Source organism: Dipodomys merriami, unplaced genomic scaffold (genome assembly GCF_024711535.1).
Source record: "Dipodomys merriami isolate MVZ:Mamm:240054 unplaced genomic scaffold, mDipMer1.0.p SCAF_4, whole genome shotgun sequence".
NCBI classification, from domain to species: domain Eukaryota; kingdom Metazoa; phylum Chordata; class Mammalia; order Rodentia; family Heteromyidae; genus Dipodomys; species Dipodomys merriami.
This window is the reverse complement of record NW_027205603.1, coordinates 66694574-66717898: the sequence shown is the minus strand read 5'-3', so window position 1 is coordinate 66717898 and position 23325 is coordinate 66694574. Positions and strand designations below refer to the sequence as shown.

General features: G+C 42.6%; 1 protein-coding gene across 3 annotated transcripts in view; it reads left to right on the top strand.

The window, feature by feature from the left end:
• Positions 1–11549: 11549 nt before the first annotated feature.
• Positions 11550–23325, top strand: part of Azin1 (antizyme inhibitor 1) — a 35053-nt gene continuing 23277 nt past the window's right edge. For all 3 annotated transcript variants that reach the window (XM_069991181.1, XM_069991179.1, XM_069991180.1), the window contains exons 1-2: positions 11550–11914; positions 18798–18935. The gene's annotated coding sequence lies outside the window, so the exon portion shown is untranslated. The remainder of the gene's footprint in view (positions 11915–18797; positions 18936–23325) is intronic.

Below are 23325 nucleotides of genomic sequence, written 5' to 3'. Positions count from 1 at the left end.
GCTACTCAGGAGGCTGAGATCTGAGGATAATGGTTCAAAGCCAACCTGGGCAGGAAAATCTGTGAGACTCTTTTTTTCTTCTTTTTTTTTTTGTTTTTGGGTCCGGTCGTGGGGCCTGAACTCTGGACCTGGGCGCTGTCCCTCAGCTCTTCAGCTCAAGGCTAGCTAGCGCTCTACCACTTGAGTCACAGTGCCACTTCCGGCTTCTTTCTTTTTTGCTTATGTGGTGCTGAGGAATCGAACCCAGGGCCTCAAGCATGCAAGGCAAGCGCTCTACCACTGAGCCACCTTCCCAGCCCTCTTTCTTTTTCTTTTTCTTTTTTTTTGTGAGACTCTTATCTCTAATATAAAATACCAGAAACTGGAAGTGGTGCTATGGTTCAAATGGTTGAGCACTAGCCTTGAGCTGAAGAGCTGAGGGACAGCGCTCAGGCCCAGAGTTCAAGCCCCACAACTGACAAAAACAAAAAAAAATTGTTTGAGTCAGTATCTTACTGCATAGCAGACATTGGCCTGGAGCTCACTAAGTATCCCAGACTAGCCTCAGATTTGCAGTCCTCCTGCCTGTGCCTCCCAAGTGCTGGGTTTTATGGGTATGTGCCACCAATGCCTCGCCTAGTTCTATTTTTATTGCTTTCTTCACCTATACATTTGGTAATCTGGATGCGTAGGATAAAGAATATGAATGAACTTCCAGTAAGCAGTTTCCCAAAGTGACAACAAAGACAGAAATCTGTAGGTTTTCTAAGGGCTTCTCCCCGCCCCCCATCACTGTAGAATAATTGTCTCATAACCTTCACTGCATATCTGACGCTCTCTCTGAAGCTGTCAGATTGTCCAAGCTTTGACCCAATTTAACTGGGCTCCCCAAGATCTAAAGAACGAAGAAGCAATACCAAGGATCAGGAGACCCTAAGAAAAGCCAGCTTATAGTGTTTGCAAGAATATTGGCTTTGCTTTTCTGACCATTGTTCTCTAACAATTCAAAGGATCAGTTCACTCTTTTATATTGGGTCTTAGTGCTCAAATAGTCCTGTAACTCTGCCGCCAGTGTGTTTATGGTGCCCACAAAGCAGAAGGCTTGCTTCAACACAGATCTTCCCGGGTTAAATCAGCACTCACTCCAGGGCGTCTGCTGGCAGCTGAAAATTTCATTTAGGAACTAATGTACTGTTAAGCCCCATTGTTTTTGTGTACAGAGAACAATGACAAAGACTGTTTTTATCCTTAAGCATTCTTGATGTTATACTATTATAGTGTCCCTCATTTTCTATTCATTCACTTTCTTTGAATAGCAAACACTCTTTTCTTGGTAATTAGGAACAAAAATAAATGCGAAAAACCCAGTGGGTTTTTTGCTGTTGTTGTTTGCTTTTGGTGCTGGGGATCAAGTGCAGGGCTCTGTACTTTCTAAGCATCTGTTTTGCCACCAAGCCATACCCTCAGCCATGAAACACCTCAGATTTTTTTTGTTTGACAGTACATTCTCATTGCATGATCAAAATTGCAAACTTATTAAAATAATGTTACTCATTCTTCTCAAATTAGGCCAGGTATTTTTTTCCTAGTATACGCAGTTGATTTATCTAGGAAGGAGCCAATCACAGATTAAAAGCATACTAATTTTAAAATGTATTCATAAATTAAGAATTATTTAAAATTACAACTTGTTGGCATGTTAGGATCCAGTAATCACATTTAAAGTTAAAATAATGTTTAAATTCTTTTTAAAAAATATATTATTAATTGGGTACCAGAGCCTCATACCTATAATCCTAGCTACTCAGGAGGCTGAGATCTGAGGGTCATGGCTAGAAGCTATCATGAGCAGAAAAGTCTGCGAGACTCTTATCTCCTATTAATCAGATCAAAGTGGTAGAGCACAAGTCTTGAGTGAAAAGCTAAGGGATAGTGCCCAGGCCCTGAGTTCAAGCTCTAGTACCAGTGAGCGCATGTGTACACATACACACAATTGTATACATACATATACATACACACTAGAGGTCTATGTTCAGACCACTGTAGTGAGTGTTCTGTGTGATTAAATTTTTTTTTAAAAAAGGAACCAAAGTCCTTGTTTAACGATCCTAATATCTTGTTCACAAAGTTCAGACAAAATTTTTAGAACTAAATGGGCCACAGAAACCAAACCTGGTAAAGAAGAGGGGCGGGGAAGCTGGGAACGTGGCTTACTGGTAGAGTGCTTGCTAGCATGCATGAAGCCCTGGGTTAGATTCCTCAGTACCACACACACAGAAAAAGCCAGAAATGGTACTGTGACTCAAGTGCTAGAGTGCTAGCCTTGAGCAAAAGTAGCTCAGGAACATTGCCCAGGCCCTGAGTTCAAGACCCAGGACTGGCAAAAAAAAAGAAAAAAAAAATCGAGGAAGATCAGATCACCAGGGTCTCGGGGAGCCAACCTGTGTCCTGGCTATATCTGACACTATATTTTCTCTCATATTTTTGCCAAAGCTTACAGATAGCCTGTGAATGAAAGCTATCCAAATATAGCTGAGAGGATCGGAGCTTAGGGCATTAGCTTTTTTTTTCTTGTTTTGGGGTGATAGTGAATTGTTCTGTTTTGTGTTTTGAGATAGGTTCTCACTTTATAGCCTTCTTCTCTTAATGTTCCTGACTCAGCCTCTCGAGTGCTGGAATTATAGGTTACAAGTGTGTGCCACCATGCCCCAACAGACACTTGGTTTATGGTACTAAAGACTGAATCCAGAACTTCCGGTTTGCTTGGCGAATCTCTACCACTTGAGGCAGGGCTTCAGGCCTTTTGTTTTTGAAATAGGGTGCCACTGACTTTGTCCAGGCTGATCTTGAACTTGAGATCCTCTTGTCTCTGCCTCCCAGGGAGGTGGGACTACAGGTATATGCATTAAAAAAAAAAAATCTGGACTTAGATTCTCTCTGTTCAGCAAGCTGACCTTAAGCAAGTTATACAACCTCCTCGTACTCCTGTTTTTCCATGTGCATAATGGTATAAGACCTACCTAATTATGTTAATAACAACAAACTGCTTTAGCATAGTGCCTGGTACTACTACTGTTTCCTTTGTTCCCTATTTTCCTTTTTGATTTTTTTTTAATCTTTTTTTCCCCCAGTCCTAGGACTTGAACTCTTGGACTCAGTGCTGTCTGTGAGCTTCTTTTGTTCAAGGCTAGAACTCTACACACTTGAGCCACACCTCCACTTCTGGCTTTTTTAGTAATTATTGGAGATAAGAGTCTATGGGCTTCCTGCCACGGCTGACTTTGAAATGCAATCTCAGATCTCAGATCTCAGCCTCCTAAGTAGCTAGGATTACAGTCTTGAGCCGCCAGAACCCAGCTTCTAAAAATTCTTTCTAATGAGGTCACTCAGGCTGCCCTACAAACTTGCTTGCAGTCTCTTGCCTCAGTCTCCCAAGTCTCCCAAGTAGTTAGGATTATAGGCATGTTCTCTTTCTTCTCTTCTTTCCCTTCCTTCCTTTCTCCTCTCTCTTCCCTCCCCCACCCACCCCGTCTCTCTCCCTCCTTTCTATTCCCTTCTTCACTCTTTTTTTTTTGTTTTGATTTGGTTTTTTTGGTTGGTCGTGAGGACTGAACTCTGGGCCTGGGCGCTGTCCCTCAGCTCTGCAGCTCAAGGCTAGCGCTCTACCACTTGAGCCACAGTACCACTTCCAGTTTTTTCTGCTTCTGTGGTGCTTAGGAATCAAACCCAGGGCCTCATGCATGCAAGGCAAGCACTCTACCACTGAGCCACCGTCCCAGGTCTCCTTATTCTTTCTTGATTCAGGTCTCACTATGTTTTCTACAATGCCCTCAAATTCCAATCCTCCCACCTCAGCCTCCCTAGTAGCTGGGATTGTAGTCTCTGACAACACACTAATGTAACATTATCACTTTTGTCATTCCAAATACGTTGTTTTCTCCAGATCTCCACACCTTATGGCTATCCTCAAAACTAATCCCGAACCATGTGTTATCTACAACTTTATAGCAAAACTTTACCCTAAACAGAAAAGCTACTGTTGGAGCCTGGCCAAACACAGTAAACTGACACCTCTACCTCTCTTCTAACTTATATGTTTACTAATGCAATTTCAATATTATTAAAGTGTTTCTCTCCCCCTACCTCAACAATTTCATGTTATGGTTAGTTCACAGCAAATTGGTGATCAACATCTCTAGCATCTCTAGGTACTTATGAATGAGCAAGATTTTTGTGTTTTTTTTTTCCCTGCCAATGGTCATTTGGGTATCTGTACCATCATAATTATCAATATAGGCAGGTAGTGCAGGGCAGCCAACTGGAAACATATAAGGGAAACCTACAAGTCTGTCCTGTCATGTACCAATGATTTCTAGGGCCTTCTATGTCCGGCAGGCCAGTTGTTTCTATCTCCTCTGTCTCTCTCTTGTACTTGTATAACTGATCTTTTGAACCTAAAGGAAAGATTTTTTTCTTTGTGTAAGCCTGAATTCTTACTTACAAGTAACAGAAAGCTAGCTGATACTACCTTCAGTAAGAAGTATAACTGGGCTGGAATATATTCCAGCTCTTTGCTCAGTGGCAAAGCACTTGCTTGTCAAGTGCAGCATCCTGGGTTTAATCCTCAGTACCAAAAGAGAAAAACATACAATTTCAAAGAAAAAGAAGTATAACTGATGAACAAGAAGAGTAGGACAACTGGTATACTGACTGTCCCTTTTTTTTTTTTTTCTTTTTTGCTTATGTGGTGCTGAGGAATTGAACCCAGGGCCTCAGGCATGCAAGGCAAGCGCTCTACCACTGAGCCACCTTCCCAGCCCACTGACTGTCTCTTCATCACAAGCATTGGCTTCATTGCTGCACATAGGTTTCTTCTGAGAAAATGGTTACTGGCAGCTCCTAGACCATATTGTCCTAACTTCAAGTCTTCCCTCATGTAATCTTTGATTCACAACAGCAAAAACTCCAGGCAAAGAATAGTTTTGACTCAACACAAACAATATCAAATTGCCCCAGTCCCTGGATTGAGTGAAAGGTTATCAACATTTATATCAATTCTTGTGACTGGAGAGGTTAAAGAAAATAGTAACTCTCAACAGATTTGAGGGTTGGCTAGGGAAAAGTTCTTCTAAAGCAATGGGGAAGAAGTTCTGTAAAGCAAATGGAGGTAGTTAAGAATTAAGACACTTAGCTAACTAAGTAGAGCATATGAAACAAGCACTTAACTACTGAACTACATTTCCAGCCTTGACCATGTTATTATTTGCTGGTCTTGGGGCTTTGAACTGATGGCCTAGGTGCTGTCCCTGAGCTTCTTTTAGCTCCAGGCTAACACTCTACCACTTTCGCCATGGCTCCACTTCCCACTTTTTCTGAGTGGTTTATTGGAGATAAGAGTCTCATGGACTTTTCACCAGGGCTGGCTTAGAATTGTGATCCTCAGATCTAGCCTCCTGAGTAGCTAAGATTATAGGTATGAGCCTGGCTGAATAATCCTTTTGAATAATACATAAAAAAAAGTTATTTGGTGCCAAGCACTGGTAGCTCATGCCTATAATTCTAGCTACTGAGGAGGCTGAGATCTGAGGATCATGGTTCAAAGACAGCCCGGGCAGGAAACTCCATGAAACTCTTATTTCCAATAAACCACTAGAAAACTGGAAGTGATGTGGTGGCTCAAGTGGTAGAGTGCTCCCTTGAGCTGAAGAGCACAGGGACAGCGCCCACGCCCAGAGTTCAAGCCCCGCGACCCACCAAAAACAAAACAAAACAAAGTTATTTGGTGAGAATAAATCATTTGTTTCTTCTTCTCAATGCTAGTGTCCTACCACTAGGCCACAACTCTACTTCCACCTGGTAATTAGATGGAGATAAGAATTTCATGGACTTTCCTGCCTAGGCTGGCTTCAAACCTGCCATCCTCAGATCTCAGCCCCATGAGTGGCTAGGATTACAGACGTGAACCACAGGTGCTGGATCTTCTATTTTGATAATAAGACATTTTACTTAACTGTTAATTGTTATGTTCTTAATTGATGTTAAGAACATGTTAACTATGTTACTTAATTCTTAATGTTAATTAAGAAGACTTTAATTGTGTAATCCAGTTTGGCCGTGAATCTACAATCTTCCTGCTTCAGCCTCCCTAGTGCTAAAATTACAGGTATACATCATCATGCCTGACTCCAAGAACCAATGATTTATCATTTTTATTGCATAACTTTTTTCTCCCTCCATTTAAAATCAGTTAAAGCAAATTTTGACTGATATGTGGTTATCTTGGTGGTTTTTGTTTCTAGTAATCCTGGAGTGGAAATAAAGTTTGAACTTGCTAGATAAGACACTCTACCACTGGAGCCATGCCTCTAACCCTAGACTGATACAAATGTTTATATGAGAACTTGGTAAACTTTGAATTAAATAATAAAGTTTTTTTTTTGTCGGTCCGTGAGGCTTGAACTCTGGGCCTAGGCCCTGTCCCTGTGCTCTTCAGCTCAAGGCAAGCGTGTTCTACGGCTTGAGCCACAGTGCCACTTCTGGTTTTCTAGTGGTTTATTGGAGATAAGGGTCTCATGGACTTTCTTGCCTGGGCTGGCTTTGAACTATGATCCTCAGATCTCAGCCTCCTGAGCAGCTAGGATTACATGTGTGAGCCACCAGTGCCCCACTAAATGATGAAGTAATTTTTTAAAGTCCTGCTAAATAAACTGTCAGCTTGCAGTTACTATTATTAATGCTCATTTAGGAGGCAGAATTAGCTCATGTGACAGCATGCAGGTTAGCTTATTAAACAATATAGAATCACACTTCAAGCAGATGACTTCAGAGCTCCTGTTTTTTAAACACTTAGACAAAATTTTTTGGTTATCTTCCAGGTAGCTGTTTTGAGATGAGTGTTGCAAATTTTTGGCTATCTTCCAGGTAGCTGTTTTGAGATGAGTGTTGCAAACCTATCTCTATAGATTGTACTATCCAATAAACAATTTACGTATCAGACAAAGTCTAGCAGCACAGTACAAGTGAAATTAAATTTCTAAGATGTTCTGACTTCCAACGAATATGTAAGAGACATAAGACATAGAGAGCAAAGTCATAGGTCATGTCACTAATGATTCTAGTCAGGTTAAGTTCCAGTTAATTTGTTAAACTCGATTATTGCTTTGGCCTCTTACGTGGGTTTCTAAATCAGTCCTCTTAAATGCACAGTGAGTAATTTGTTGTTTCTTGAAGTAACAAAAGTCAGTGTATTGCTTATGGTTTATCATAGAAATTGTCCAGGTCACTCAGAAAAGCTAAAATGCTAATCCATATCTAATTACATACACAGTGCTTCCCTGGGTGCTGGTGGCTCACATCTGTAATCCTATTCCAGAGACCAAGATCTGAAGATCATGGCCACCTTGAGCTGACAGGAAAGCTTGAGACTCTTATCTCTAATTAACCACCAAAAAAGCCAGAAGTGGAGCTATGGCTAGCCGTAGCCTTGAGCAAAAAAGCTCAGGGACAGTGCCTAGACCCTGAATTTAAGCCCCAGGACCAGCATAAAATAAAATTTAAAAAAAATTGTAAAGGTCATATGTATGGGCCCACGCTAGAATGCAGGGCATTTCTGGATTAGAATGCCAAATAATCCTCTTGTTCCAGCTTTATAATTTATAGAAAAATTAAACATAATTTTTATGTGACGTTAATAAAAACCCAGGTAAAGGAACTGTCCTTATAACACATCACAGCTAATAAAGGAGTATCTGTTACATTCCTTATACTTATTCAGTTCAGAGACTATAGTCAATGATAGGAACTCTATATTTGGCAAATTTGCAAACATTTCACCCATTTTTACCAGGTCTAATACCATTGCACCAACTTCTTGATAAGGGAGTCAGGTTTCTTTTTGAGATATTATCACATACCCCCAAAATGTGGTAATCTTAAATGTCATAGTTTTGTTTGTTGTTTTGTTTTGTTTTGTTTGGGGGCTGCTGCCAATCAAACCCAGGGCTTGTCACATGGCTAGGCAAGCAAACTACCGAGTTAGACCCCAAGTCCTCAAAATGTTTCAAAATATGAACTATTTAAAACAAAAATTTAGTTTTCTATATAATGAGTACTCTAGGAGATTATTTTTAGCAATAAAAATTCACATTAAGCCCTCTTTAACATTTCCATTGTTAACCAGGTACTAGTGGCTCAAGCCTGTAATCATAGCTACTCAGGAAGTTGAGATCTGAAGACTCTGGTTCAAAGTCAGCCAAAGCAGGATACCTTTATCTCCAATTAACCAGCAAAAAGCTGGAAGTGGAGGGAGGTGTGGCTTAAAAGGTAGAAAGCCAGCCTTAAACAAAGAAAAAGCTAAGCAAGAGAGCCCTGTTCTGAGATCACACCCCAATACCAGCTCCAAAAAGGAAACAAAACAATCTCTCCATTGTCCTAGTCCATCTGTTTTGTGTTGCAACAGAATAACACAGATTGTATAATTTATAATAAAAAAGTTTATTGTGCTTATAAGGCAGAGATCTGAAGATCAGAGGTTTGAAGACTGCCCAGGGAGAAAACAACTTGAGACTCATCTCTGATTAAGCAGCAAAAAGCCAGAAGTGGAGGTGTGGCTGGAGCAGCATGGTAGAGCAGCAGCCTTGAGTTAAAAAGCTAAGCAGCATGAAAGCTCTGAGTTCAACATGCACATGCATGTGCACACACATAGAAAAAGAAATTTATTGGCTCACGGTCTAGTCTAGAAGACCAACATGAAGAGGTTAGGATCTGATGAGGACATTCTTGTCCTGTCATCTCATGATGAAGGGCAAAGAGAGGGCAAGAGAAGAGGGTCAGACGTGCAAACTAAACTTGCCCTTTTGTAAGGAACTCTCTCCCTCCACAATGGCATTCATCCATACACTCTGCCCTCATGACCTAATGACCTCCCATTAAGCCTCACCTCCTAACACTGTTGCACTGTGTTGGAAGAGCTTTTTAGCAGAAACCATAACTCTCATTACATTGGGATATTTTATTCTATACCATCAGTTCACTTATTACATTTATATCCATGACTATATGAAATTTCTTTTAGAGGATAGTGATTTCTGTTATTCTGAATGACCTACCTTTATCAATAACTTAATTGATTCAATCTTATCTCTATTGGCATAAAAGCAGATAGTTTAAAATGAACCAGGATGAGCTAAAGGTGAATGTTATTATATCATTTAATCTTTGGGCTCTATTTTAATGATAATATTTTTGCTGGCAGTAGCTATGTATTTGTGTATGAGTAACTTGACTTGGCAAAATAACCAAAACCCCAAACCTCAAACATAATTAAATATGCTGTTCTCATTAGGTAGCTATCACTCTGTTAAAGTTATTACTATGTTGTCTGTTCCAATGTAGTACAGGTTTCAAGGTTCTGTTGTATTTATTAAAAGCTAGCATTATTCTTTCCTTTTGAATACATGAAAAGAATACTCATTAAGTTGCTAAACTGCCTCATGGTGTAAATGATGTTGGATTAGGCCCTAGTCCAGTACCCTCCACTTGAAGGGAAGTCAACATTGCTGACTTCACTTCCCTGCTCCTCACTTGACCTCTACCACCTAATTCCTTCTACTCCACTGAAATTGTTTAATGGTCACAGATAACTTCTTCTCTGGCCTTTATCATTCTCCCTGAATGACTATAATTGCTTCTCAAATGCACTTACCCAAACTTAAAGACTCCTTTCTCTTCCCAACTCCATATTCTCCCCTTTTTCTAAAATGAAAATCATTCCATCACTTTCCCCAATAACTTCAGGTTAAAAGTCCAAACATAAGATTGGAGTTTACTGATGACTTTTTTCACTAGCTAAAAATGAAAATCCCTTTTTCATCTTGTGTGAAGGATATGACAGCTTGCTTGCTGATTCTATCTTTGAGCTATTTGTGTTACTTGACTTCCTTAGGACATTGGTCAGTCCTCTTGGTCTTCTCTGCCAGCCTCTTATCCCTCTCATTTCTCTAGGACCTATGCTTACATTCCCTCCCCCTCCCCCTGTACACTTCAACAATTCCTTATTGTCTTCCAGAAAGGGTCCTAAACTCACTCCCAAAGGGTCCTAGATCTCCCCATCTCCTGGGGGAGGGGCTTTACCTGATTTCATCAATCACTCAGATGAAGAAGCTTCCAACTAGATATTTCTACTTCTGTTCAAGGCTCCAGAATTCTTCCTTGGTAACAGCCCCGAATCTTTTGGCACTGTCTCATCTCCTTTGAATAGTCAACAGTAATTGGTCTTTCTATGCCTCTTCCCCATTATGCTTTCTGAAAACCTTGGCACTTTTAAAATCGTTCTAAGAATCTTCCCTCTTTCAATCCTATCCACTGATGAGTGAGTAATCTTTTAAAAACCTACCTTTCGCTGGGCTTATAATCTCAGCCCTTGGGAGGCTGCCAGCAGGAGGATGGCAAAGCTCCAGGCCAGCCTGGCTCAGATATGGAGTTCCAGTCAACTTGGACTGAAACCCTTTGTCAAAATTATTATAATAATTATTAATAATAAAATGGTAATTCCACTTGTGCTGCTCAATCCAATTTGTAAAGCATTAGTCGGAGAAGACTGGATCTCTGATTGCTTATTTAAATATAACACATAATACATATCATAGATATAGATATCTATAATGCTTATAATATATACTATGTATTATGGGTGTGTAAGATATATATGTGTATATATATATATATACATATATACATATATTACAAGCTAGTGAAAGTTTGCTGCGGAGTAGAAAAATTAAAATGACTAGGAAAGTGAGACATGGTGAATACTGATCCTGCATCAATAGGAAGAGGTCTGATGGCAGCAGCGCTTTTTAAAAAGATATAAAATCGCCATTCCTTAAAAAATTTTTCCTGTTTTACCATATTGCCACATATAGGAGTCCCGAGGCCTTCTAAGGCGGTCCCAGCCTCCGTAGCCAGATGAACACCGGATCGGTCCTTCCGGGCCACTAGGAATTCACTTTCTTTTCGCGGCAGCCTCTCTGGGGTTGGCCTCGCTCGGGGACAGCAGTTCCCAGGCGTGGTCCACCCAGTCCTCACAAAGCGGAGGGAGCTCCAAGAGAAAATCCGGCGGAGGCGCCACGGACCTCCCCGGCCGAACAGGTGTCCCCCGGCCCCGGGCCGTCATCAGTGCGGCGACTGCAGTGGAATGAGCGGTGCTCAGCACTCAGGAAGCTTGGTCCGCCGTGGGCGTTGAGCGCAGGCGCTCAGAGGCGCGAGCGCAGGACGCGAGCCGCGCGGCCGCCCAGACGCCAGCCCTCCCCCTAGCCCAGATCCGCGCGAGGGAACGTCCTCCCGCCGTCAAACTGAGAAGCGCTGGAGGGCGGGAAGCCACCCGCAGGCCCGCACCTGCGAGGCCACACCGGCCTCTGCCCCCTCCAGCCCGCCGCGCGGCGCCCCTTCCTCTTCCGCCCCTCCCATCTCCCGGAGCGGCAGCGGGCCCCGCCCCGCTCGCGCGGCTGCCGGGCCGGCTGTGACGCAGACAGGCCACGCCCCCTTGGTATAAATACTGGCATCTCCGGCGCCGCCTTCCCACACTCTCTGGCTCGTCTCTCGGTTCTAACGTTTCCCTTTTTTTCTTCCGCCCTTCTCGGTTTCTCTGCCTCTTCTCATCCCTTCTCGCTCTGCTGCTTTGCGGTGGTACGAGGCCGAACCCTCTTCCCGCCCAGCCCGCGCCGCTCTCTCCCTCACGTAGCTCCATTTCTCTCCGGCCGCCGCCGCCACTGTTGCTCAGCTGGTGTCGGTGCCGCGCTTTTCCTCCCACGTCGTCCCCGCAGCCTATGGCCCAGGCCGCCTTGGGTATTTCTGCTCAAGGTAACCACATCCCTCTTTAAAAATTCCGCCGAAAAAGAGAAGACGCTTTACCCGACTCTTTGGGCCGTTATCTCACGTGAGTACCGGGCCGGGGGACGCGGGAGGGGTCGACCCGGGGCGGCCGGGAGCCTCGGCTGGGCCGCGCCGTCCTCGGAGCTCCCCGCAGCGGCCGGCCGCCGCGAACATGGCGGCCGGCGGCGTGTGTGGCGGCTGTCGGTGCCTCGGGCGATGGGCTGGGGCGGCGGGCCGTGCCTCCGGGCCCGCAGGCGTCGGCTGGGCCGAGCCCGAGCCGCCGCGGAGTCGGCGAGAGGGCTGGGGCGCGCGCGGGGGTCTCGTCGCCGGGGGCGGGGAGGGGTCTTCGCCTCTCGTGGCGGCGTGCGGCCCCCACCCCTCTCCCGTGGTGCATTGCTGTTTCCAGGGAGGGGGCCCGGCCGCAAGCCCCGAGGGGCTGGGGTCCCGCAAGCCCCGGCACGCGCGCCGCCGCCGCTCTGGGCACGGGAGCCGGCGGGCGGCCACGCTGCGAGACGGGCTGCAGCTGCGGGTGCGCTGGGGATGAATGGAGCGGGGCGGACCTCGCGCCGGCCTCGGGTGACAGCTGGGAGGAAGCCGGATTCTTGGGGCCGCGGGGAGCGCGGTCCCCCTCTGGCGGAGGAAAGTTGACCTCACTTGGGGCCAGGTGGCGGGGAAGCCCCGGTGTCAAAGTAGCGAGCTTGGAGGCCTTTGGCCCCTTCTGGAAGCCTCGGGGCTGGTGCTCCGCCCCTGCGGCGCTCCTGATTGGACCAAGTCGCCTTCACTCACCCCAGTCACCTCCTGAAGTCTGAGGATTAGTCACCATGGCTTCGCACCGAGACTCCGGGGCCTAAAGTGGGAGTAGGATGGGCCAGAGGGACTTAGTTACCAAGAACTGTCTTGGTTGTCAACAGTTAGTAGGGGTCACCACTTTTAACCCTGAAGCAGTGTGTTTATCCTAGACGCGTGTTCATAGAACTACTGGTCAGGAAACACTTGAGACCCAGCTCCCAGCCCCTTGATGTTTCAGCAGATTTAACTGAATTTTGTGATAGCTTCTCGGTGGATCCATTAAGCTCTGCGTCCTGCTCGAGCTTCACCATTGAATCCCAGCTAGGCTGCGAATCTTAGGGCACTGAAGGGACTAACCTGGCAGAATTGTGGCTGGTTGTTAGCTGGTGAGGCCCTCTCCCTGTATCTGTCTCGATTTGTCTTGTCTGTCTCTCTTTCACACACACACACACACACTAAATTGTACATTGTAGGGGATATTTTCATACATGCGTATAATGTGCTTTGATTATAATCGCTTTCATGGTGTCTTAATTTTTTATACATATGAGAACATGAAGGTGCTAATATGAAAACAAGCCCCAAGGAGTTTAAGTCGGAAAGATTAACTGCTTGAAATCAACACAGCTTTTCTGCATTTTCCTTATTGTCTCTCAAATTTACATGGAACATGTGAACTTGAGGCACCACAATGCTTTACCTCTGTATATGTCATTAAAGCACTCGCTATGTTTACCAGTTTTTTAAATTAGAAATAAAATTTACATTGCAGATCTTAAGAATACCGCTTTGACAAAAATTAGAACTGTTCCTGTTGTCACATACCTGTAATCCTTGCACTTGGGAAGGTGAGGCAAGAGAGAATTGGAAGCTAGGCTGGGCTAATATAGCAAGACCCTGTCAAAAAACCAGAACAGACAAGACAAAAACACAACTAACAGCTGTGTAACCTAAGCCTCTATGAAGATAGTGATTATTGCTAACACCCCAGATAGCTCTACTTTTCTGGTTGTTTTTTAAACAATTGTTCTACAATTTCCTTATAAATGGAATAAATCTTTTTATATATAATACTGAATTAATCAATAGGATATTCCTTTTTTTTTTTTTTTTGTCGGTCATGAGGCCTGACTCGGCCTGGGCACTGTCCCTCAGCTCAAGGCTAGTGCTCTACCATTTGAGCTACAAGGCCACTTCCGGCTTTTTCTGTTTATGTGGTGCTGAGGAATCAAACCCAGGGCCTCATGCATGTAAGGCCAGCACTACCACTGGGCCACCTTCCCAACCCGGATATTTCTTTTAGTGCTGAATAGTAGTCTGTTGTATGAATACCTTCCCTAAATTTTATTAATGAGCTTTAGTTAGATATTGTGATTTCTGTGAAAACATACTTAACCAGTTTGACCTTATTAGCATCTTGCTAATAATATTTTGAATTTTATCAATTTCTCTTTAATCTCTTTTTTTATTCCAGAATTTGACTCATGGTGCCACATTGTATTTAGTTGTAGTGTCTCCCACAGCCTTCTCTGGCTTGTGACAGAAGTTTTTCCCAGTCTTTCCCTTGCTTTGCATGACCTTCATAGTCTTAGAAGGATTGGCTGGGTAGACTACCCTTCAGTTGAGTTCTAATCACCATATTGAGGTTTTTAATTTTTAGGAAGAGTATCATGGAGCAACTTTAGAATAATTAGAATAAAGATTCTATGTTCAAACAAAAAACAATTTTCAATTACTGTCAAGCGTGACTATAAAAGTTTCCTGTGTCTGACTGGTAATAAACACTTTCAGTCCTGTTCTTTCCTATTCTCTCGAAATGATTATATGAAGGAATTTTGTTGCAGTGTTGTTCCTTATCCAAGTGATTTACACAAACCATTCTAAGTGAGAATAATTTATCTTAACCACATTTCAATTTCATCTTCATGCTTTTCTCTCCTTTCCTCCCCCGCCCTTTTTTTTTTTTTTTTTTTTTTTTTTTTTTTTTTTTTGCTTTTCCTGGGGCTTGAATTCAGGGTCTGGCCTGGGTGCTGTTTGAACGTTTTTTGCTCAAGGCCAGTGTGCTCTACCACTTGAGCCACAGGTCTATTTGCAGCTTTTTTGGTGGTTAATTAGAGATAAGTCATGCATTTTTCTTACCTGTCTGGTTTTGAACATCGATCCTCAGAGCTTAGCCTCCTGAGTAGATAGGATTGCATGTGTGAGCCACTGGTGCCAGCCTTCATGCTTTTTTACTTAAAGATAAACATTTTAAAGTGCTGGTGGCTCATGCCTGTAATAGGCCTACCTGCTCAAGAGGCTGTGATTTGAGGATGGTGATTTAAAGGCAGCCAGCCAAGGCCAGAAAGTCCATGAGACTCTTCTCCAACTAATCACACAAAACACACACACACACACACACACACACACAAACCTGAAGTAGCTCAAGTGGTAGTGTTAGCTTTGAGCAAATGGAGCCCAGAGACAGCACCCACACCCAGGCCCAGAGTTCAAACCCCGGACTGGCAAAAACAAAGATAAACTTTTTATCTATCTTGTATGTAAATGGCTCTTATGCTACTATTAGTATCTCTATGACATTGTTTCTTTCACATTTGGGGAAAGCCTTAATACTTTAAGAATGAACGTCTTCACTTAATGTTTCACAACCCTGAGTCTTGGGTTATTTTTTATTAGTATTGAGATTAAGTGATTACATAAATGTGAGATAGTGATACTTATAAAGTCACAAACACATTTTAACCTTCAGGAAGCAAATTGTCATTATCATAGTCTAATGTTTGTGAATTCTATGAGTTTTGATGATAAAATTATTTTTTCCACATCGGGTGATATGTACATTTCTTTCCTTTTGTTTAGTGTTAGCTGTTCCTTCTTTCCCTCTCTCCCATCACTGCCCTTGCGTTGCTTAATTCATTTTCATCAATGTCAAGTGCAGCTGATGGGGCCCTCTGTTGTATATGTTTTCCCCTGTTTCCCTCTGATTCCGTGTCCTACTCCTAGCTTCCCTCAGATGTGCACATATTTACACACACACACACACACACACACACACGTCGTCAGGAACATGGAGTCCTTTAGAAATGATACCCCAAATTGAGTGGAGGTCCTTTGTTTCTTGAGTCGTGTTTACTTTGTCATATCTCCTTGCATTTTGCATTTAACATCCAGATATCAGGGAGACCCATGTATGGTTTGTCTTTGCTCTTGGCTTACCTTGCTCAAAATGATTTTTTTCTGACTCCATCCATTTCCCTGTGAATGCCGTTATTTTGTTCTTTCCAATGGCTGCATAATATTCTATTGTATATAGGTACCACAATTTTTTGATCCATTCATCTGTAGTGGGGCATTTGGATTGTTTCCATATCTTGGCTATTGTGAACAGTGCTGCAATGAACATGGCGGTGCATGTGTCCTTGTATCCTGGTTCCTGTTGTTCAGAATAGATGCCTAGGAGTGGCATGGCTGGGTCATAGGGGAGGTCTATATTTAGCTTTCAGGCTGCTCCGGACTGCTTTCCAAAGTGGTTGTATTAGTGTACATTCCCACCAGCAATGCAATAGGATTCCTCTTTCTCTGCATCCTCCCCAGTGTTTGTCGTTGGCTGAATTTAGGATGTGGGCCATTCTGACTGGGGTAAGGCAGTATCTCAGGGTTGTTTTTATTTGCAGTTCCTTTGCAGCCAGGGATGATGAACATTTCCTCATCAGTTTGTTTGCCGTTTTTGTCTCTTCTGAGAAGTCTCTCTTTAGCTTATCCATTTAATGATTGGTTTATTAGATTTGGGAGGGGTTAGTTTAAGTTCCCTGTATATAATGGGTATTAAGCCCTTGTCTGATATTGCTGGTAATTTTTTTTTTCCCAATTAGTTGGCTGTCTTTCTAGTTTGGTAGCTATTTCTTTAGCTGTGCAGAAACTTTATTTTTAAGGTAGTCCCATTTGTTGAGTCTCTCTCCAATTTGTTGTAACCCTGGGACTCTATTCAGAAAGTTCCTCTGGGCCTGTAAATAGTAGTTCTGCAGTAGTTTCACAGTTTCAGAGTTGATGTTAAGGTCTTTAATCCATTTTGAGTTGATGTTAGTGAATGGTGACAGGCTTGGATCCACTTTTAGTTTGAGTCTTGGGTTATTTAAAGCAGCAAAACTTCAGAGCAGGATAATTATCCTACTTAGGATAATCAAGAATGAATTGTCCCCAACACAAGTAGTTTTTTGTCTGTTTCTTAAATCAGCTAGATAAGGGAACAATTAGAATGTTTATAGAGTGTTGTGTTGTTTGGAATCTAGGATCACTATTGAACGTTGTTATAAGTTCTTTTTTGTTTGTGCACACAACACACAACTGGTCTTGTGTGGGGGACTAGGCCTTGAACTCAGTGCCTCCAGTGTTGTCCTTTGGCTTTTTCCATTCATGCCTGGTGGTCTGCCATGGATCCATTTCCCACCTTTTGCTGATTAGTTGAAGAAAGGAGTCTCATGGGTTTGGGATTTGTCTGCCCACACTGGCTTTGAACCTGGATTCTCAGGTCTTATCCTCCTGAGTAGAATTAATTATAAGTGTCTCCTAGATGAAACATTTTATTTCCCTTAAGGGTGGTGCCTTGGTTCTGGTTGAGGAAAACATAGGATTTAGGTCTAGAGTGCTTCTAAATCCTTCAAACTCTCCTTTACTATTTCTAGTTTTATATTTCTCACCACTCAGAATTCTAGCAAATATTCTGATTATAATACTGGAAGGCAGTAATCATTGAATTGAAAATAGAAATGTAGGTATAGCTAAATCCTAGAACTTTTTTTTAGTGTTATAGTAGAAATTTGTGTTTACTCCAAGATCACACTGGATTAAGTGTTTGTTTACTTAGTACACCAAGCATTTTTTTTGTCAGTTGTGAGGCTTGAACTGTGGGACTGGATGCTGTCCCTCGGTTCTGCTCAAGGCTAGTGTTCTACCACTTGAGCCACAGTGCTTGCTACTTCCTGTTTTCTGAGTGGTTTATTGGAGATAAGAGTCTCATGAACTTTCCTGCCCTGCTCTGCCTCGGCTGGCAATCTTCAGATCTCAGCTTCCGGAGTAGCTAGGATTACAGGAATGAGCCACTGGCCCCCAGCTTACTAAGCCTTTTTAATCTTCCATTAAAAATATTTTGTATATAAAGTTGTGGAAGGTACTTAGAAAGTTTCAAATTTTAACAACAAATTTCAGTTTTAGATGGCAAAAAATAGAATTGGATGAAAGCTCAAAAACCCATAAATGGATAGATAAAGCAACTTGATTAGATGACTGGATCATAATTCTGTGAAGGTTTTTTTTTGTTGTTGTTGTTTTTTGGGTCTGGTCGTGGGGCCTGAACTCTGGGCCTGGGTGCTGTCCCTCAGCTCTTCAGCTCAAGGCTAGCGCTCTACCAGTTGAGCCACAGCGCCACTTCCGGCTTTTTTTCTTTTTGCTTATGTGGTGCTGAGGAATCGAACCCAGAGCCTCAAGCATGCAAGGCAAGTGCTCTACCACTGAGCCACCTTCCCAGCCCCTGTGAGGTTTTTTTGTGTGTGTGTGTGTAGTTTTTTTGTACATTATTATTGTAAAAATGCTGTACAGAGGGGTTACAGTTACATGAACAAGATAATAAGTACATTTCCTATTGAGCATTGTTGCCTCTTGCTTTGTGGCACAGCAGTTCGAAATATTACGTACATTAAAAAGGTAATGAGAGCTGGGTGCTGGTGGCTCACACCTGTAACCCTAGCTACTCGGGAAGCTGAGATCTGAGGATCTGATCTGATCTGAGGATCTGAGATCTGATATCCAGCCAGGGCAGGAAAATCTGTGAGACTCTTAATCTCCAATTATCTACAAAAAAAATTGAAGTGGCTCATTGGCCCAGAGTGGTAGAGTACTAGCCTTGAGCCAGAGAGCTCTGGGACAGTGCCGAGGCCCTGCGTTCAAGCCCCACAACCAATAACAAAAAAGAAGCAATAGGGTGGGGAGGTAGTTGGTATTTTAGTAGTAGCAAACCCTTTGAAAACATTTAGTGTAATGTAACCATGAAAGAAAATATTTCTACTAAAACTTATTTTGTATAAGTTCATCTTTAAGTCAGCCTAAGTAAATCACAACCTGATTTTTTAAATAAAGAAGTATCTACTTTGATTTCCTTTTAGGGCGAACTTTCTGACCAAGTATACAACTACCCAGAGGGCCTAGGAGAAGTGCTGTATAGAGAGCAGTTCGACTTCAACGCTGAGCCACCTTGGGAACCTAGCTGATGATAGGGGGGTTCCATCTCCTAACTTGTCCATGTAAGTATATTCATATTTGAGGAGATCTTAATAAAATTGAAGTAAACAAATTCTGTGTGATTGATAGTGTTTTTCAAAACTTGAAATTGTATGTTTATGTCTTTACACCTCTAAAATAGCCTTCAGCCCAAAGGTGTGGTTTAAGTGGTAAAGTGCCTGCCTGACAAATACAAGGCCTGAGTTTAGACTGCAGGACTGCAAAAAATAAGTAAAAGAGTCTTGCTAGTTACAAGCTTTAGACTTGGTTGTTTTATGCATTGGATGGGACATTTGCAATTTAACATGTTTAAATAAATAATAAATGCCAGTATTTTAGTACATTTTACAGTATAAATTTTAGTTTTTTTTTTTTTTTTTCTGCCGGTTGTGGGGCCTGAACTCTGGGCCTGGGCACTGTCCCTCAGCTCTTCAGCTCAAGGCAAGCGCTCTACCACTTTAGTCACAGGGCCACTTCCGGATTTTTCTGCTTATCTGGTGCTGAGGAATCGAACCCAGGGCCTCATGCATTGCAAGGCAAGCTCTCTACCACTGAGCCACCTTCCCAGCCCTACAGTGCAAATTTTAGGAAATTATACTGGTATTTAAGATGTAATTTATTGTTAAGCCATTTAATATACTAATTACAAGTATTGGGGCTCAATCTGAAAAAAAGTAAACAATTTCATTATTGATTACTCCTAGAGATTGAACCTAGGAATTCTTGCATGCTAAGCAGTGCTCTATTACTGCAACTTCAGCCTTGCCAGTCCTGGGGCTTGAACCTCAGGGGCCTGGGCACTGTCCCTGAGCTCTTTTTGCTCATGTACTCTGTCACTTGAGCCACAGCGCCACCTCTGGCTTTTCTGTTTATGTGGTACTGAGGAATTGAACCCAGGGCTTCATGCATGCTAGGCAAAGCACTGTAACACTAAGCTAGATTCCCAGCCCCCAAAGACATTCTTTTTTTTGGGGGGGGGTCAGTCATGGGGCCTGAACTCTGGGCCTGAGCACTGTCCCTCAGCTCTTCAGCTCAAGGCTAGCGCCCTACCACTTGAGCCAAAGCGCCACTTCCAGCTTTTTCTGCTTATGTGGTGCTGAGGAATCGAACCCAGGGCCTCATGCATGCAAGGCAAGCACTCTACCACTGAGCCACCTTCCCAGCCCCCAAAGACATTCTTTTTTTGGGGGGGGGGGTCTGGTCATGGGGCCTGAACTCTGGGCCTGGGCGCTGTCCCTCAGCTCTTCAGCTTAAGGCTAGCGCTCTATCACTTGAGCCACAGGGCCACTTCTGGCTTTTTGCTTATGTGGTGCTAAGGAATCGAACCCAGGGCCTCATGCATGCAAGGCAAGTGCTCTACCACTGAGCCACCTTCCCAGCCCCCAAAGACATTTTTTTTGGGGGGGGGGTCCAGTTGTGGGGCCTGAACTCTGGGCCTGGGCGCTGTCCCTCAGCTCTTCAGCTCAAGGCTAGCACTCTACCACTTGAGCCACAGCGCCACTTCCGGCTTTTTTCTTATGTGGTGCTGAGGAATCGAACCCAGGGCCTGGAGCATGCAAGGCAAGTGCTCTACCACTGAGCCACCTTCCCAGCCCCCCCAAAGACATTCTTAATAGAGCAAAAAAGTCTGCTGTCATTTCCCTCAGTGAAACTGTACATAAGAATGGCTAAGTCCTAGGGTTTTCCCCCTATAGTTATGAACATCTTGCCAGACTAAATGTGATTTTCAGGAGTTTTCTTTCTGTAAAATGATCCTTTGCTAGCGGGAAGAACTGGTTGTTTTTATAAGACTGGCTGAAAAATCCTTCCTATGCCTCCAAAAAGCCACTGTCCAAACAAGATTTTCAAGGCAGTTTTTAAATACTTGATACTCACGTATGGATTGACTTCAGAATTGTGCAAAAGTAATTTGTCAATAAACTGCTTGCATTGCTAGGTTTTGTGATTGACTCATTTTTTAAAAAACGCATTGCATAGAAACTTCTTAGTGTTTGTTTTATTGTGCTGAAACTTAGGTGTTTTTCAGTTGATTAGAGACTGAGGGAATAGCATTAGAAATTTTTAGGAAAACTGAGTATTTGCTTAGTCTTATGTCAAAGCAAATCTTTAAAATGCATTTGATGTTTGACTCACATTTTTAAGGTGTAAAAGAAGAAAAAAAAACAATTTAAACAGGATTTCTTGGAAGTTCTACAACCTAGAATGTTGATGGGAGGCTTTCATATTGTGGGCCTTGTAACAGTGTTTTCTTACCTGTATAGATTTGAGCAAATAGCTTATTTGAATCACAATTACAACATAAAGCTGTATTCCACCAGTTCTTTTAGTCCTAAAGAGGCACAGTGATTTTTCTTTTCTGGGTGTACTTTTGCTTGACATGCATTGTAGTTTTGGATGAGGAATGTGAATCTTACCCATCAACCTGAATCAGAATCTGCATTATTTAACCAGCTGGCTTGTATGCATATTAAAGTAGGTTTGCCACCATCTTAGAACCACTAGTTATTTTTTGTTTGTCTGTTTCTTTTCCTTTTTATTAAGTAGCATCTATTAGTTTTTCAAGGGAGTTTTCATTGTGACATTTCCATATATGCATAGGATGTACCCATTCAAGTTCACCTTTTATCTCATCTCCCCTCTCCCCTTCATATACGAGTATAAAGTATTCACCTTCTGTTGGCCACTCTGCTTCCTTTAGCACTTGTTTGTTTTACTTTACAATGATTCTTTTCGTTATTCTTCATCTATTGTATGTAGTAACATTACAAAGGATTCTACCATTGTAATTCACACGGTTTGTACATTATAGTTTAGTCAGATTAACTATTCTCTTTTCGTTATTTCTTGTACTTCTAACATAACCAGTTTTTTCTTCCATTTTAGCTTGAAGATTCAAAATGTTTTGAGGTAGGGTTTGGTTGACGGTCATTAGTAGAGTATAGAGTCTAAGGTAGAAATAAGAATAAGTTTGATCAGCCGGGCGCTGGTGGCTCACGCCTGTAATCCTAGCTACTCAGGAGGCTGAGATCTGAGGATCGCGGTTCAAAACCAGCCCGGGCAAGAAAGACTGTGAGACTCCTATCTCCAGTAAACCACCAGAAAACCGGAAGTGGCGCTGTAGCTCAAGTGTAGAGCGCTCGCCTTGAGCTGAAGAGCTGAGGGACAACGCCCAGGCCCAGAGTTCAAGCCCCACGACCGACAAAAAAAAAAAAAAAAAAAAGAATGTTTGATCTTTTAGTCAGACAGACCATAGTAAAGGATAAGCTTTTTAGTTCAAATCTTTTGTATTTAATATTTCTAGTGGTTTTGTTCTTAGACATTTGAAATTGGTAACATGATATGTTTATGAGTGATTTCAACCAAATTTGGGAAAAGTGTCCTCATGATAATACTGTGTCGGGTGCTGGTGGCTCATGCTTGTAATCCTAGCTGCTACATAGGCTAAGATCTGAAGATAGTGGTTTGAAACCAGAAAAGACCATGAGACTTCCTTTTTTTTTTTTTTTTTTGACTAGGCCTGGGCACTGTCTTTGAGCTTCTTTGGCTTAAGACTAGCACTCTACCACTTGAGCTGCAGTGCTATTACCAGCTTTTCCCAGGTTGTTTATTGGAAGTAAGAGTCTTCCCTGCCCTGGCTGGTGGGCTTTGAACCTCCATCCTCAGAACTCAGCCTCTTGAGTAGCTAGGATAACAGGCTTAAGCCATGGGCCCCGAGCTGTGAGACTTACCTCCAACAAATTACTCAGAAAAAACTGAAAGTGTTGCTGTGGCTGGAGTGGTAGAGCACTAACCTTGATCAAAGAAAGTTTAAGGACAGCACCTGGCCTGAGTTTAAGTCCCAGGAACAGTACACACACACGATAATTGTAGAACTCAGAAAGTCCATGTGACTCCTCCTTTAGGGCGTGAAGGGGAGAATGGGAACAGATGACATGCAAAAGACATCTATTATTATTATTATTCTGACAGCCATAGTGACTAGCTTTTATAAGTTTACTATGTCCAGGTACAATTTACATTATGTTAAAAAGAGCTCATTACTTGATGCTTTGCTCTAAAATTACAGTTCTACAATCCTTATTCATATAATTCTGAAATCCAAAAGCCCTTGAATTTTTTTTTTATTCCTTCCTCAATAATGACCTAAACTAATTAGGAGAAAAACTTGACCTAAATCTGTTCTCCTTTAGGTTATTTTTGTTCTATTCCACTTATAGTTAATGTTCCTAAATTTTTCTATAAAATATTGTGATTATAGAGAGCTAACTCACATTTTCTTGGAGAATGTTAAAATAATATGTACACAAAGTGTGTGTGTGTGTGTGTATTGCTTTAAGAATTGACAAATATGCTGAGTGCTGGTGGCTCACACCTGTAATCCTAGCTATTAGGGAGGCTGAGATCTGAAGACCA